Here is a 13,940-nt window from a genome sequence, read left to right as displayed (position 1 = left end):
TTTTGTGTAGACATAAGTTTTCAGCTCATTTGGGTAAATACCAAGGAGTGCGATTGTTGGGTCTTAGCTAAGACTATGTTTAGTTTTATAAGAAACTGCCAAAGTGTCCCCCAAAATGGGTGTACCATTTTGCATTCTTACCAGCAATGAATGAGAACTCCTCTTGCTCCATATTGTCACCAGCATTTGGTGTTGTCAGTGTTTTGGATTTTGGACATTCCAATAGGTATGTGGTGTACTATTTTTCAACTACTTTATTTTTCTTCTGGCTTTTCTTAGAAACTATATATTAGGGATATCAGCTCTGCTGTGATATAAATTGCAAATATTTTTTCATGATTTATCATTTTCATTTGATTTTGCTTATAGTGTTATTATTATTTTTGCCTTACGTTACGAAGATTGTTTATTTTTAACTTTTCAAAATTATCCATTTTTATTTTATTGCTTCTGGACATTGAGTCATGGTTAGGAATTTCTTCCCCTCTCCCAGGTAGCAGAGGAATTTACTCACATCTTATTATAGTACTTCTGTCATTTTCTTCCTTCCTTCCTTCCTACCTCCCTTTTCTTTCTTTCTTTCTTTCTTTCTTTCTTTCTTTCTTTCTTTCTTTCTTTCTTTCTTTCTTTTCTTTCTTTCTTTCTTTTCTTTCTTTCTTTCTTTCTTTCTTTCTTTCTTTCTTTCTTTCTTTCTTTCTTTCTTTATTTCTTTCTCTCTTTCTCTCTTTCTTTCTTTTTCTTTCTTTTCTTTCTTCTTTCTCCCCTCCCACTTCCCTCCCTTCCTTTCCATCCATCTACATTTAGATATCTAACTCATTGGAGTTGATCCTGGTGTATGTTGTGACATATAGATCCAATGACACATTCTTCCAAATGACTATTCAGTTTTCTCAATACCATTTATTAATATTTTCATATTTTCCCCCACTGATTTGAGATACCATATTTAATACATAATAAATTTACATATGCACTTGGGTCTATTTCTAGATAGTCTTTTTTAACCCATTGTTTTTCTGATACTACCCATTGATTTCCTGAATAGCACACAATTTTAAATATGGAGGTTTTATAATAATATTTTAGTATCTATTTGAATTAGCCTTTCTCATTTTTTCATCTTTTTTTTTAGGTTTTCTTGTTCACCTTTTTTTTTTGAAATGCATATAGATTTATTGATAACAACACATTTACAGGGAAAGTAGGAGGTTACCTATGATTTATATTTATTGATCACTCACTTTGTGCTAAGCACAGTTGTATCACTTGAGAAGAAATGTATTAAAGTTCAGTGTGATCAGTATTTCTAGTTTGCTAGATAAATACTCTTAAAGAAGAGGCTTTATCTGTAATGTCAGATGAGAATGCTGAGTGGCAATCAGGATGAAGGTGTTTTTATCCTGTTTTTAAAAAAATTGCAGTGAAAAACATATAAAATTTACTGACTTAACTAGTTCTTAAGTGTGCAATACAGTGATGTTAATTATATTCACATTGAGGTGCAATGGATTTTCAGAACTTTCCCATCTTGCCTGTTTATTTTTAAATATTAATTAATTAATTAAACATCTTTATTGGAGTATAATTTCTTTACAATGGTGTGTTAGTTTCTGTCTTTTAACAAAGTGAATCAGCTATACATATACATATATCCCCATATCTCCTCCCTCTTGCATCTCCCTCCCTCCATTCCTCCCTATCTCACCCCTCTAGCTGGTCACAAAACACTGAGCTGATCTCCCTGAGCTATGCAGCTGCTTCCCACTAGCTATATATTTTACATTTGGTAGTATATATTACTCCATGCTACTCTTTCACTTAATCCCAGCTTCCCCTTCCCCCTCCCCGTGTCCCTAAGTCCATTCTTGACATCTGCATCTTTATTCCTGTTGTGCCCCAAAGTTTTTCACAGACTTTTTTTTTTGTTTTTTAGATTCCATATATATGTGTTAGCATACAGTATTTGTTTTTCTCTTTCTGACTTACTTCACTCTGTATGACAGACTCTAGGTCCATCCACCTCACTACAAATAACTCAATTTTGTTTCTTTCTATGGCTAATATTCCATTGTATATATGAGCCACATCTTCTTTACCCATTCATTTGTCGATGGACACTTAGGTTGTTTCCATGTCCTGGCTATTGTAAATATAGCTGCAAAGAAAATTGTGGTAGATGACTCTTTGAATTATGGTTTTCTCAGGGTATATGCCCAGTAGAGGGATTGCTGGGTCACATGGTAGTCCTATTTTTAGTTTTCTAAGGAACTTCCATACTGTTCTCCATAGTGGCTGTATCAATTTACATTCCCACGAACAGTGTAAGAGTGTTCCCTTTTCTCCACACCCTCTCCAGCATTTATTGTTTGTAGATTTTTTGATGATGGCCATTCTGACTGGTGTGAGGTGATACCTCATTGTAGTTTTGATTTGCATTTCTCTAATGATTAGTGATGTTGAGCATCCTTTCATGTGTTTGTTGACAATCTGTATATCTTCTTTGAAGAAATGTCTGTTTACGTCTTCTACCCATTTTTGGATTGGGTTGTTTGTTGTTTTCATATGAGACTGCATAAGCTGCTTGTAAATTTTGGAGATTAATCCTTTGTCAGTTGCTTCATTTGCAAATATTTTCTCCCATTCTGAGGGTTCTTTTCATCTTGTTTATGGTTTCCTTTGCTGTGCAAAAGCTTTTAAGTTTCATTAGGTCCCACTTGTTTATATTTGTTTTTATTTTCAGTTCTCTAGGATGTGGGTCATAAAGGATCTTTCTGTGATTTATGTCATAGAGTGTTCTAACTATGTTTTCCTCTAAGAGTTTGATAGTGTCTAGCCTTACATTTAGGTCTTTAATCCATTTTGAGTTTATTTTTGTGTATGGCGTTAGGAAGTGTTCTAATTTCATTCTTTTACATGTACTACTTTTCCCAGTACTACTTATTGAAGAGGCTGTCTTTTCTCCATTGTTTATTCTTGCCTCCTTTATCAAAATCAAGGTGACTATATGTGCGTGGGTTTATCTCTGCACTTTCTATCCTGTTCCATTGATGTATATGTCTGTTTTTGTGCCAATACCATACTGTCTTGATTACTGTAGCTTTATAGTATAGTCTGCAGTCAGGGAGACTGATTCCTCCAGCTTTGTTTTTCTTTCATTGCTTTGGTTATTTGGGGTCTTTTGTGTTTCCATACAAATTGTGATTTTTTTTGTTCTAGTTCCATGAAAAATGCCATTGGTAGTTTGACAGGGATTGCATTGAATCTGTAGATTGCTTTTGGTGGTATAGTCATTTTCACAATATTGATTCTTCCAATCCAATCCAAGAACATGGTATATCTCTCCATTTGTTTGTGTCATCTTTAATTTCTTTCATCAGTGTCTTATAGTTTTCTGCATATAGGTCTTTCATCTCCTTAGGTAGGTTTATTCCTAGGTATTTTATACTTTTTGTTGCAATGGTAAATGGTAGTGTTTCCTTCATTTCTCTTTCAGATTTTTCATTGTTAGTGTATAGGAATGCAAGAGATTTCTGTGCATTAATTTTGTATCCTGCTGCTTTACCAGATTGATTGTTTAGCTCCAGCAGTTTTCTGGTAGCACCTTAAGGATTCTCTAGTATAGTATCATGTCATCTGCAAACAGTGACAGTTCTACTTCTTTTTCAATTTGTATTTCTTTTAATTCTTTTTCTTCTCTGATTGCTGTGGCTAAAACTTCCAAAACTATGTTGAATAACAGTGGTGAGAGTGGGCAACCTTGTCTTGTTCCTGATCTTAGTGGAAATGGTTTCAGTTTTTCACCACTGAGAATGATGTCGGCTGTTGGCTTGTCATATATGGCCTTTATTATGTTGAGGTAAGTTCCCCCTTTGCCTACTTTCTGCAGGGTTTTTATCATAAATGGGTGTTGAATTTTGTCAAAAGCTTTCTCTGCATCTATTGAGATGATCATATGGTTTTTCTCCTTCAATTTGTTAATATGGTGTATCACGTTGATTGATTTGCGTTTACTGAAGAATCCTTGCATTCCTGGGATAAACCCCACTTGATCATGGTGTATGATTCTTTTAATGTGCTGTTGGACTCTGTTTGCTAGTATTTTGTTAAGGATTTTTGCATCTATGTTCATCAGTGATATTGGTGTGTAGTTTTCTTTCTTTGTGACATCCTTGTCTGGTTTTGGTATCAAGGTGATGGTGGCCTCGTAGAAGGAATTTGGGAGTGTTCCTCCCTCTGCTATATTTTGGAAGAGTTTGAGGATAGGTGTTAGCTTTTCTCTAAATGTTTGACAGAATTCGCCTGTGAAGCCATCTGGTCCTGGGCTTTTGATTGTTGGAAGATTTTTAATCACAGTCTCAATTTCAGTGCTTGTGATGTTCTGTTTATATTTTCTATTTCTTCCTGGTTCAGTCTTGGAAGGTTGTGATTTTCTAAGAATGTGTCTATTTCTTCTAGCATGTCCATTTTATTGGCATGTAGTTGTTTGTAGTAATCTCTCATGATCCTTTGTGTTTCTGCAGTGTCAGTTGTTACTTCTCCTTTTTCATTTCAATTGTATTGATTTGAGTCTTCTCCCTTTTTTCTTGATGAGTCTGGCTAATGGTTTACCAATTTTGTTTATCTTCTCAAAGAAACAACTGTTAGTTTTATTGACCTTTGCTCTTTTCCCTTCATTCCTTTTTTATTTATTTCTGATCTGAAATTTATATCTTTCCTTTTGCTAACTTTGGTGTTTTTTGTTCTTCTTTCTCTAATTGCTTTAGGTGTAAGGTTAGGTTGTTTACTTGAGATGTGTCTTGCTTCTTGAGGTAGGATTGTGTTGCTCTAAACTTCCCTCTTAGAACTGCTTTCACTGCATCCCATAGGTTTTGGGTCATCATGTTTTCACTGCCATTTGTTTCTAAGTATTTTTTGATTTCCCCTTTGATTTCTTCAGTGATCTCTTGGTTATTAAGTAGTGTATTGTTTAGCTTCTATGTGTTTGTATATTTTACAGAGTTTTTCCTGTAATTGGTATCTAGTCTCATAGCATTTTGGGCAGGAAAGATACTTGTTATGATTTTAATTTTCTGAATTTACCAAGGCTTGATTTGTGACCAAAGATATGATCTATCCTGGAGAACGTTCCATGAGCATTTGAGAAGAAAGTGTATTCTGTTGTTTTTGGATGGAATGTCCTGTAAATATCAATTAAGTCCATCTTGTTTAATGTGTCATTGAAAGCTTGTGTTTCCTTATTTATTTTCGTTTTGGATGATCTGTCCATAGGTGAATGTGGGGTGTTAAAGTCCTGTATTATGATTGTGTTACTGTCGATTTCCCCTTTTATGGTTGCTAGCGTTTGCTTTATGTATTGAGGTGTTCCTATGTTGGGTGCATAAATATTTAAAATTGCTTTATCTTCCTCTTGGATTAATCCCTTCATCATTATGTAGTGTTCTTCTTTGCCTCTTGCAATAGTCTTTATGTTAAAGTCTATTTTGTCTGGTATGAGAATTGCTACTCCAGCTTTCTTTTGGTTTCCATTTGCATGGAATATCTTTTTCCAGCCCTTCACTTTCAGTCTGTACGTGTCTCTAGGTCTGAAGTGGGTCTCTAGTAGACAACATATATAACAAGTCTTGTTTTTGTATCCATTCAGCCAGTGTATGTCTTTTGGTTGGAGCATTTAATCCATTTATATTGAAGGTAATTATCCGTATGTATGATCCTATTACCAGTTTCTTATTTATTTTGGGTTTGTTATTGTAGATCTTTTCCTTCTCTTGTGTTTCTTGCCTAGAGAAGTTCCTTTAGCATTTGCTGTAGAGCTGGTTTGACGGTGCTGAATTCTCTTAGTTTTTGCTTGTCTGTAAAGATTTTAATTTCCCCGTCAAATCTGAATGAGATCCTTGCTGGGTAGAGTAATCTTTGTTGTAGATTTTTCCCTTTCATCCATTTAAATGTGTCCTGCCACTCCCTCCTGGCTTGCAGAGTTTCTGCTGAAAGATCAGCTGTTAACCTTATGGGGATTCCCTTTTATTTTTATTTGTGTTTTTTCCTTGCTGCTTTGGATTTTTTTTGTATTTAATATTTGATAATTGATTAATATGTGTCTTGGTGTGTTTCTCTTTGGATTTATCCTGTGTGGGACTCTCTGTAATTCCTGGAGTTGATTAACTTTTTCCTTTCCCATATTAGGGAAGTTTTCATCTGTAATCTATTCAAATATTTTCTCAGTACTTTTCTTTTTCTCTTTTTCTCCTGGGACCCCTATAATTGAAATGTTGGTGTGCTTAATGTTGTCTCAGAGGTCTCTGAGACTGTCCTCAGTTCTTTTCATTTTTTTTTTCTTTATTCTGCTCTGCAGTAGTTATTTCCACTATTTTATCTTCCAGGTCACTTATGTGTTCTTCTGCCTCAGTTATTCTGCTATTGATTCCTTCTAGAGAATTTTAAATTTAATTTATTGTGCTGTTCATCATTGTTTGTTTGCTCTTTAGTTCCTCTAGGGCCTTGTTAAACGTTTCTTGTATTTTCTCCATTCTATTTCCTAGATTTTGGATCATCTTTACTATCATTACTCTGAATTCTTTTTCAGGTAGACTGCCTATTTCCTCTTCATTTGTTTGGTCTGGTGGGTTTTTATCTTGCTCCTTCATCTGCTGTTTGTTTCTCTGTCTTCTCATTTGCTTAACTTACTGTGTTTGGGGTCTCCTTTTCTCAGGCTACTGGTTCTTAGTTCCCGTTGTTTTTGGTGTCTGCCCCAAGGGGCTAAGGTTGGTTCAGTGGGTTGTGTAGGCTTCCTGGTGGAGGGGTCTGGTGCTTTTTTCTGATGGAGGAGGTTGGATCTTTTCTTTCTGGTGGGCAGGACCACGTCCAGTGGTGTGTTTTGGGGTGTCTGTGACCTTATTATGATTTTAGGCAGCCTCTCTGCTAATGGGTGGGGTTGTGTTCCTGTCTTGCTAGTTGTTTGACATAGGGTGTACAGCACTGTAGCTTGCTGGTCATTGAGTCGAGTTGGGTCTTAGCACTGAGATGGAGATCTCTGGGAGAGCTTTCGCCATTTGATTTTACATGGAGCCAGGAGGTCTCTTGTGGACCAATGTCTTGAATTCGGCTCTCCCACCTCAGAGGCACAGGCCTGACACCCGCCCAGAGCACCACAACCCTGTTAGTCACATGGCTCAGAAGAAAAGGGAGAAAAGAAAGAAAGAAAGAAAGAAAAAATAATAAAGTTATTAAAATAAAAAATATTTATTAAAAATTAAAAAATTAAAAAGTAATTAAAAAAAGAAAGAAGAAGAAAAATATCAGACAGAACGCTAGGACAAATGATAAAAGCAAAGGTATACAGACAAAATCACACAAAGAAGCATACACATAAAGAGAAAAAGGAGAAACATATATATATCATTGCTCCTAAAGTCCACCAACTTAATTTTGGGATGATTCGTTGTCTATTTGGGTATTTCACAGATGCAGGGTACATCAAGTTGATTGTGGAGATTTAATTGGCTGCTCCTGAGCCTGCTGGGAGAGATTTCCCTTTCTCTTCTTTGTTCACACAGCTCCTGGGGTTCAAGTTTGGATTAGGTCCTGCCTCTGCATGTTGGTCTCCTGAGGGCATCTGTTCTTCTCTCAGACAGGATGGGGTTAAAGTAACAGCTGATTAGGGGGCTTTGCCTCAGTCAGGCCACAGGGAGGGATGGGTACGGAATGCAGGGGGAGGCGAGCCTGCGGCAGCAGAGGCCAGCGTGACGTTGCAACAGCTTGAGGCATGGCGTGTGTTCTCCCAGGGAAGTTGTCCCTGGATCACGGGACCCTGGTAGTGGCGGGCTGCACAGCCTCCTGGGAGGGGAGGTGTGGATAGTGACCTGTGCTTGCACACAGGCTTCTCAGTGGCTGCAGCAGCAGCCTTAGCGTTTCATGCCCATCTCTGTTGTCCACGTTGATAGCCGTGGCTCATGCCCATCCCTGGAGCTTGTTTAGGTGGTACTCTGAATCCCCTCTCCTCACGAACCCTGAAACAATGGTCTCTTGCCTCTTAGGCAGGTCCGGACTTTTTCCTGGACTCCCTCCTGGCTAGCTGTGGCGCACTAGCCCCCTTCAGGCTGTGTTCACGCCGCCAACCCCATTCCTCTCCCTGTGATCTGACCTCTGAAGCTGGAGCCTCAGCTCCCAGCCCCCCACCCACCCTGGCAGGTGAGCAGAGAAACCTCTCAGGCTGGTGAGGGCTGGTCGGCATGGATCCTCTGTGTGGGAATCTCTTCACTTTGCCCTCTGTACCCGTGTTGCTGTGCTCTCCTCTGTGGCTCTGAAGCTTCCTGCCCACGCCCCGTCAACCTCCTCTCTTCCAGTAAAGGGGCTTCCTAGTGTGTGGAAACTTTTCCTCCTTCACAGCTCTCTCCCAGTGGTGCAGGTCCCATCCCTATTCTTTTGTCTCTGTTTTTTCTTTTTTCTTTTGCCTTACCCAGGTACGTGGGGAGTTTTTTGCCTTTTGGGAGGTCTGAGGTCTTTTGCCAGCGTTCAGTAGGTGTTCTGTAGGAGTTGTTCACATGTAGATGTATTTCTCATGTATTAGTGGGGATGAAGGCAATCTCCACATCTCACTCCTCTACCATCTTGAAGGTTTCTCCTAAATATTAACTTTAAAATCAACTTATCTGTATCTGCGGAAAAACTTACTGGCATTATTTTGTGATTGAAGTAAATTTACAGATTAATTTAGGGAGAATTGATATCTTTATGTTTAGTCTTCCTATTCAAAAACATTGTGTCTTTTCATTTGTTCAAGTCTACTGTTTTATATTTCAGAAATAATATAAAAATTTCCTCATATAAGTGTGCATATCTCTTTTTATCTTACAACAAGGTATTTTTCTTTGCTATTTTTCTGTAAATTGCCTTTTCTTTCATTATATATTCTAACTAGCTATTGTTTGTACATTAGAGAGCTATTGGTTTCTGTATATTAAAATTAGGGTTTCATTGCTAAATTCTGTAATTGTTTGTATTGCTTTTCCATTGATTCTCTTGGTTTTTCTAGATATGTCTCTCATCTGCAAATAGAAATAGTTTTATTTCTGTCTTTGAAAGTTTTCTGCCTTTACTTGCTTCCTTTTGCCTATTGTATCTAATTACTGTCAAATATTTTAGGTCTATCTTATTTTTAGTCTCCACAAATTAGATATTAATATTATATTATACCATCCCTTCAAAACAACATTAAGTAAGATTTATTATTTTATTTTTAAAAAACTAGTTAGGATAAATTCTTATTTCAGTGTGTTTTAAACTTTCTTTTAAAAATTTAAGTATTTAAGTTTAGAAATTCCTCTCTAAGAACTATTTGAACAACATTTTCCAAGTTTGGATGTGTAGTATTTTCCTTATTACTTAGTTCTATTTTCTAACTACCATTATTATATCTTATTTGATTAATAAATTATATAAAATTTATAAAAATTATATAAAGTTTTAAAATGACCAAATACATCATTTTAAAAATATATTTTTGTTTTTTATTTCCAACTTAATTTTATTTTGATAAGAGGATATCATCTATATAGTAACACAGTTTTGTTTGTGTTTTGTTGAGACTTGGTTTAAAGTCAAGATAATAAATATTGTAAATATTCCATGTGCTTTCTTTACGTAGTTGCTAATTACTGAGTGTTGGATTCTAGGTATATCAGTAGTTCAAATTTGCTAAGTATGTTACTTATCCCTCTATTTTTCCCTACTTGAGCTCTCTTTTACTAAGAATAGTGTTTAAAATCTTATAGTATGAATATTCTTCCAAATCTACCAATTATTTCTTTACCCATATTTTGAAGTTGTATCATTATTTACATACTGACTTAGGATTTTAATTTCTTCCTGGTTAAAGATTTGTATTAACATATATTTATTAATATATTGTGAATCTCTTCATCCCTAAAAATGCTTTTTGCCTGAAAGTAGAAGTTTATGATCCTTATCTGACATAATAATCACTTAGGGAACTTTTAAAAACATCCATGCTCAGTTCCAAACTCTAGAAATTCTGAGTTAATTGGTGTGAGAGATTGGTAATTTAAAAAATTTCTCCAAATTATTCCAACATGCAACTAGGTTTCAGAGCTACTAGGTTTTTTTTTTTTTTTTTTAATTAATAGAGAGTTACACTGGTTTTAGTTTGGTTAATTTTTACCCGGATAGTTTCTCCATGCTTTAACTTTCTAACTTTCTCTGTCCTTGGTGTTTTAACATTTGTCTTTCTTAAGTTGCATAGAGCTGGATTGTTTTTTTTAATTACCAGCTTTAAATTGTCTATCTTTTCACTGGCTGGTTTTGTCCATTTACTTTTACTGTCATTCCTAATATTTTGGATTTATTTCTATGACCTTACTGAGTACTTTCACTGGACACTGCTTTTTTTTATGTCCCCTTTTCCTTCCACTCTAATTTTCTGTCTTCCAAAATTATTGCAGTTAAAATTTTAATTATTTATTTATTTTTTCATTTATTAAATATAATTGATAAATAAAAATTGTGTATTTTTACAGTGTACAACACGATGTTTTGCTATATGTATCAAATATAATCACAATGTAATTATTCTAAAATGATGTAACAAGCTAATTAACATATCCATCACCTCATATACATATATATGAATATATATATATATTTTTGTAGTGAAGACATTTCAGATCCACTCTCTTAACATATTTTAAGATTATAATACAGTATTACTAACTAGAGTCACCACTCTGTGGATTAGAACTCCAGCACTTATTCACCCTGCATAACTGAAACTTTTTACCCTCTGACCAATATCTCTCCATTCCCCTCTCCTGCCAGCCCCTGGCAACTACTGTGCTGCTCTCTGCTTCTGTGAGTGAGACTTTTTTAGATTCCACATATAAGAGGTCATACAGTATTTATCTTTCTCTGTCTGACTTGTTTCACTTAGCATAATGTCTTCCAGGTTTATCCATGTTGTAAATGACAGAATTTCTTTAAAAAAAAAAACTGAATAAGATTCCATTATATGTATACCACATTTTCTTTATCCATTCATCTGTTGATGGACATTTAGATTGATTCTATGTCTTGGCTATTAAGGGATTCCCTGTGTTTCCTGGACCTGGATGTCTGTTTCCTTTTCCAGATTAGAGGAGTTTTCAGCTATTATGGCTTCAATTATGTTCTCTGCCCCCTTCTCTTTATCTTCTCCTTTTAGGACCCCTATAATGCGAATGTTAGTACACTTGATGTTGTCCCAGAGGTCTCTTAAATTGTCTTCCTTTCTTTTTATTCTTTATTCCTTTTTTCTGTTCAGCTTTAAGATTTCCACTACTCTGTCTTCCAGCTCACTGTGAGTCATATCTGTAATTTAAACTTTTCTCATAGACACATTAAAAAAGTAAAAATAAATAGGTAAAACTAATTGTAATAATATATTTTTATTGAACTTAATATATCCAAAATGTCATTTCAACATGTAGTCAATATAAAAAATTATCAATATTTTACATTCTTCTTTTCATACTAGGACTTCAAAATCTGGTATATATTTTACACTTACAGCACATATCAACTTGGAAGCTAATTTTCATCAGAAATTCTTGATCTGTATTTAGATTTCATAAAGTTTATAGTTGAAAAATAACTGAATTAAGTATTAGTCTTTAAAATTAAATTAAATTAAATTAAATTATAGATTTCATTTCTTAGTTGCATTAGTCAAATTCCAAATGCCCAGTGGTCACACATGCTGCTGGACAGTGTAGCCCTAGAGTCTGATTTTCATCACCTGCCTACATCTACCACTTGCTAGTTATTTGGGCTTGTTAGTTAACTTGTCTAAGTCTTGGTTTCCTTATTTGTAAAATAGTCTAATAATATAACCTAGTTTATAGGAATATTTTGAACATTAAATCAGATAATCTGTGTAACACACTTAATGCAGTGCCTCCCACATATATGTGCTCATTGATGGTTATTATTGATATTTAGGAATCTAGGAATGGGAACTAGAATGGGGTTGGGAAGAATGGCAAAATCTGTTCTGAGCACCCTGATTTTGAAGTGAAGATGGGAGATCTTAACGGGTTAGAAGAAACAGATTAGGATTCAGGTGAAAGACTTGGGCCCAGAGAAATCACAGGGGAATGAAGGCTTGTGGACACTCTCATGATCACTATCACCCACTTTTCTCTCTTTCCTGGAAGACTGTGAACTATTTCATGTCTCTTAGATGCAATTTGAGAAACTTAATTTTTTAATTTAGTTTTAAGTACTGGAAATTGTGCCTGCACATAGTAGGCATTTAAGAAATGTCTATTGAATTGAACAAATTGAACTCAACAAGAGACTAAATGAAACAAGAGAATAGAGAATTGAATACCTAATCATATGTTCTAAGGTAATGTCATAGTTCAAATTAATATTTTGGCATACTCTCAGATATACCTTAGAAATGAATAAAAAGCATCAATTTTGTGGTAAAAGTTTGGTGTATAGAAGGTACTCCAAGATGTTAGAAAATAATATCATTCTCAAAAGGGCACTGTGTTTTAATTCAAAATAATACAGTCTTTTAAAAAAATCTCTTCTCATTATTTGCATTTTTAAGGCAATCTCTATGCCTTTGAGAGTTTGAAGACTGTGAAAGTCATATAAAATGTACAAAAGAAATTACCCAACACACCTCCCTCCTAGCAAATCTTTCTCTCAAGAGGTACACATCAGAGAATTTTATTAGTGGACGACAAGGAGGCAGTCTCATTAGTGTGACGTCACGTCCCCATTTGGTGACACTTTTCTGCAGCATTCTTCAGGCCATCTCGTTTGACACTTTGGAACAGCTGCCAAGTCCTTCCCTGCTCTCTATAAAAAAGGCTGTCAGTCACAGGGCATCCCTCACTTCAGGTAGGGAACAGAGATTAATGACTTTGGAATGGAAAAGAGAACAACCATCAAAAGGACTTTTAATACCAGGAGAATTATAGGAGAATAATTAAATCAAATAAAATAAGACTATAAATAGACCGTATTACAAGCTGCATTTGTGAAAAGGGTTCATATCAGTTGAAGTTTTTGTTACCTGGGAAGGGTAATAAAAAGAAATAAAATAGACTAAAAATGGTCACCCTTGGGCTTCCCTGGTGGCGCAGTGGTTGAGAGTCCACCTGCCGATGCAGGGGACACGGGTTCGTGTCCTGGTCCGGGAAGATCCCACATGCCGCGGAGCGGCTAGGCCCGTGAGCCATGGCCGCTGAGCCTGCGCATCCGGAACCTGTGTTCCGCAACGGGAGAGGCCACGACAGTGAGAGGCCCGCGTACCCCCCCCCCCCAAAACAAAACAAAGGTCACCCTCGAGAATCTATTTTCAACTTTTTGGCAGGATTCCCCTGTGGCTGCTGATGCCTGTATAATGTGTCTCATTCTGCCTCTTTTTTCAACTTCAATTCTGCTTTACAAGTAAGACTTCTGATAGTCCTTCCCCCAACCTTAGAGCAGCTTTCATTTATCATTTAATTTAGTGGTTAAAGAAATGAGACAAGCAAGCCTCTGTATCTGGGGCTGATATTTTTAGGCTTCTGATAGGTGGCCTTTTAAGGTCAAATACTCTAAGATGAATCAAGAGTGTTTGAAGGGACAGATTCCATTTAATCTAAATTAGAAGGTGCTGGAAACAGGAATTAGAATTGTAGAAAAGGACTTTTAAGAAATAAACATAACCTTGTACCCACACATTCACAAATATGTGGCTTGTGGCAATGGGAATGTAGTAATTTTGCATTATTGTGTTTCATAAACTTCTTAAGTGCAAGGCATACTGATAACATATGTATCTTTTGCAAAAGAATGACCAGTTTGCTTATAAAGGTCTTTTGAATTTACAGTTCTTAAACGGAATATTTTTGATTCTATGAATCTCATATTGCTTTACCATTATTGTTAATTCA

Source organism: Globicephala melas, chromosome 11 (genome assembly GCF_963455315.2).
Source record: "Globicephala melas chromosome 11, mGloMel1.2, whole genome shotgun sequence".
Lineage (NCBI taxonomy): Eukaryota > Metazoa > Chordata > Mammalia > Artiodactyla > Delphinidae > Globicephala > Globicephala melas.
This window is presented reverse-complemented; position numbering follows the sequence as displayed.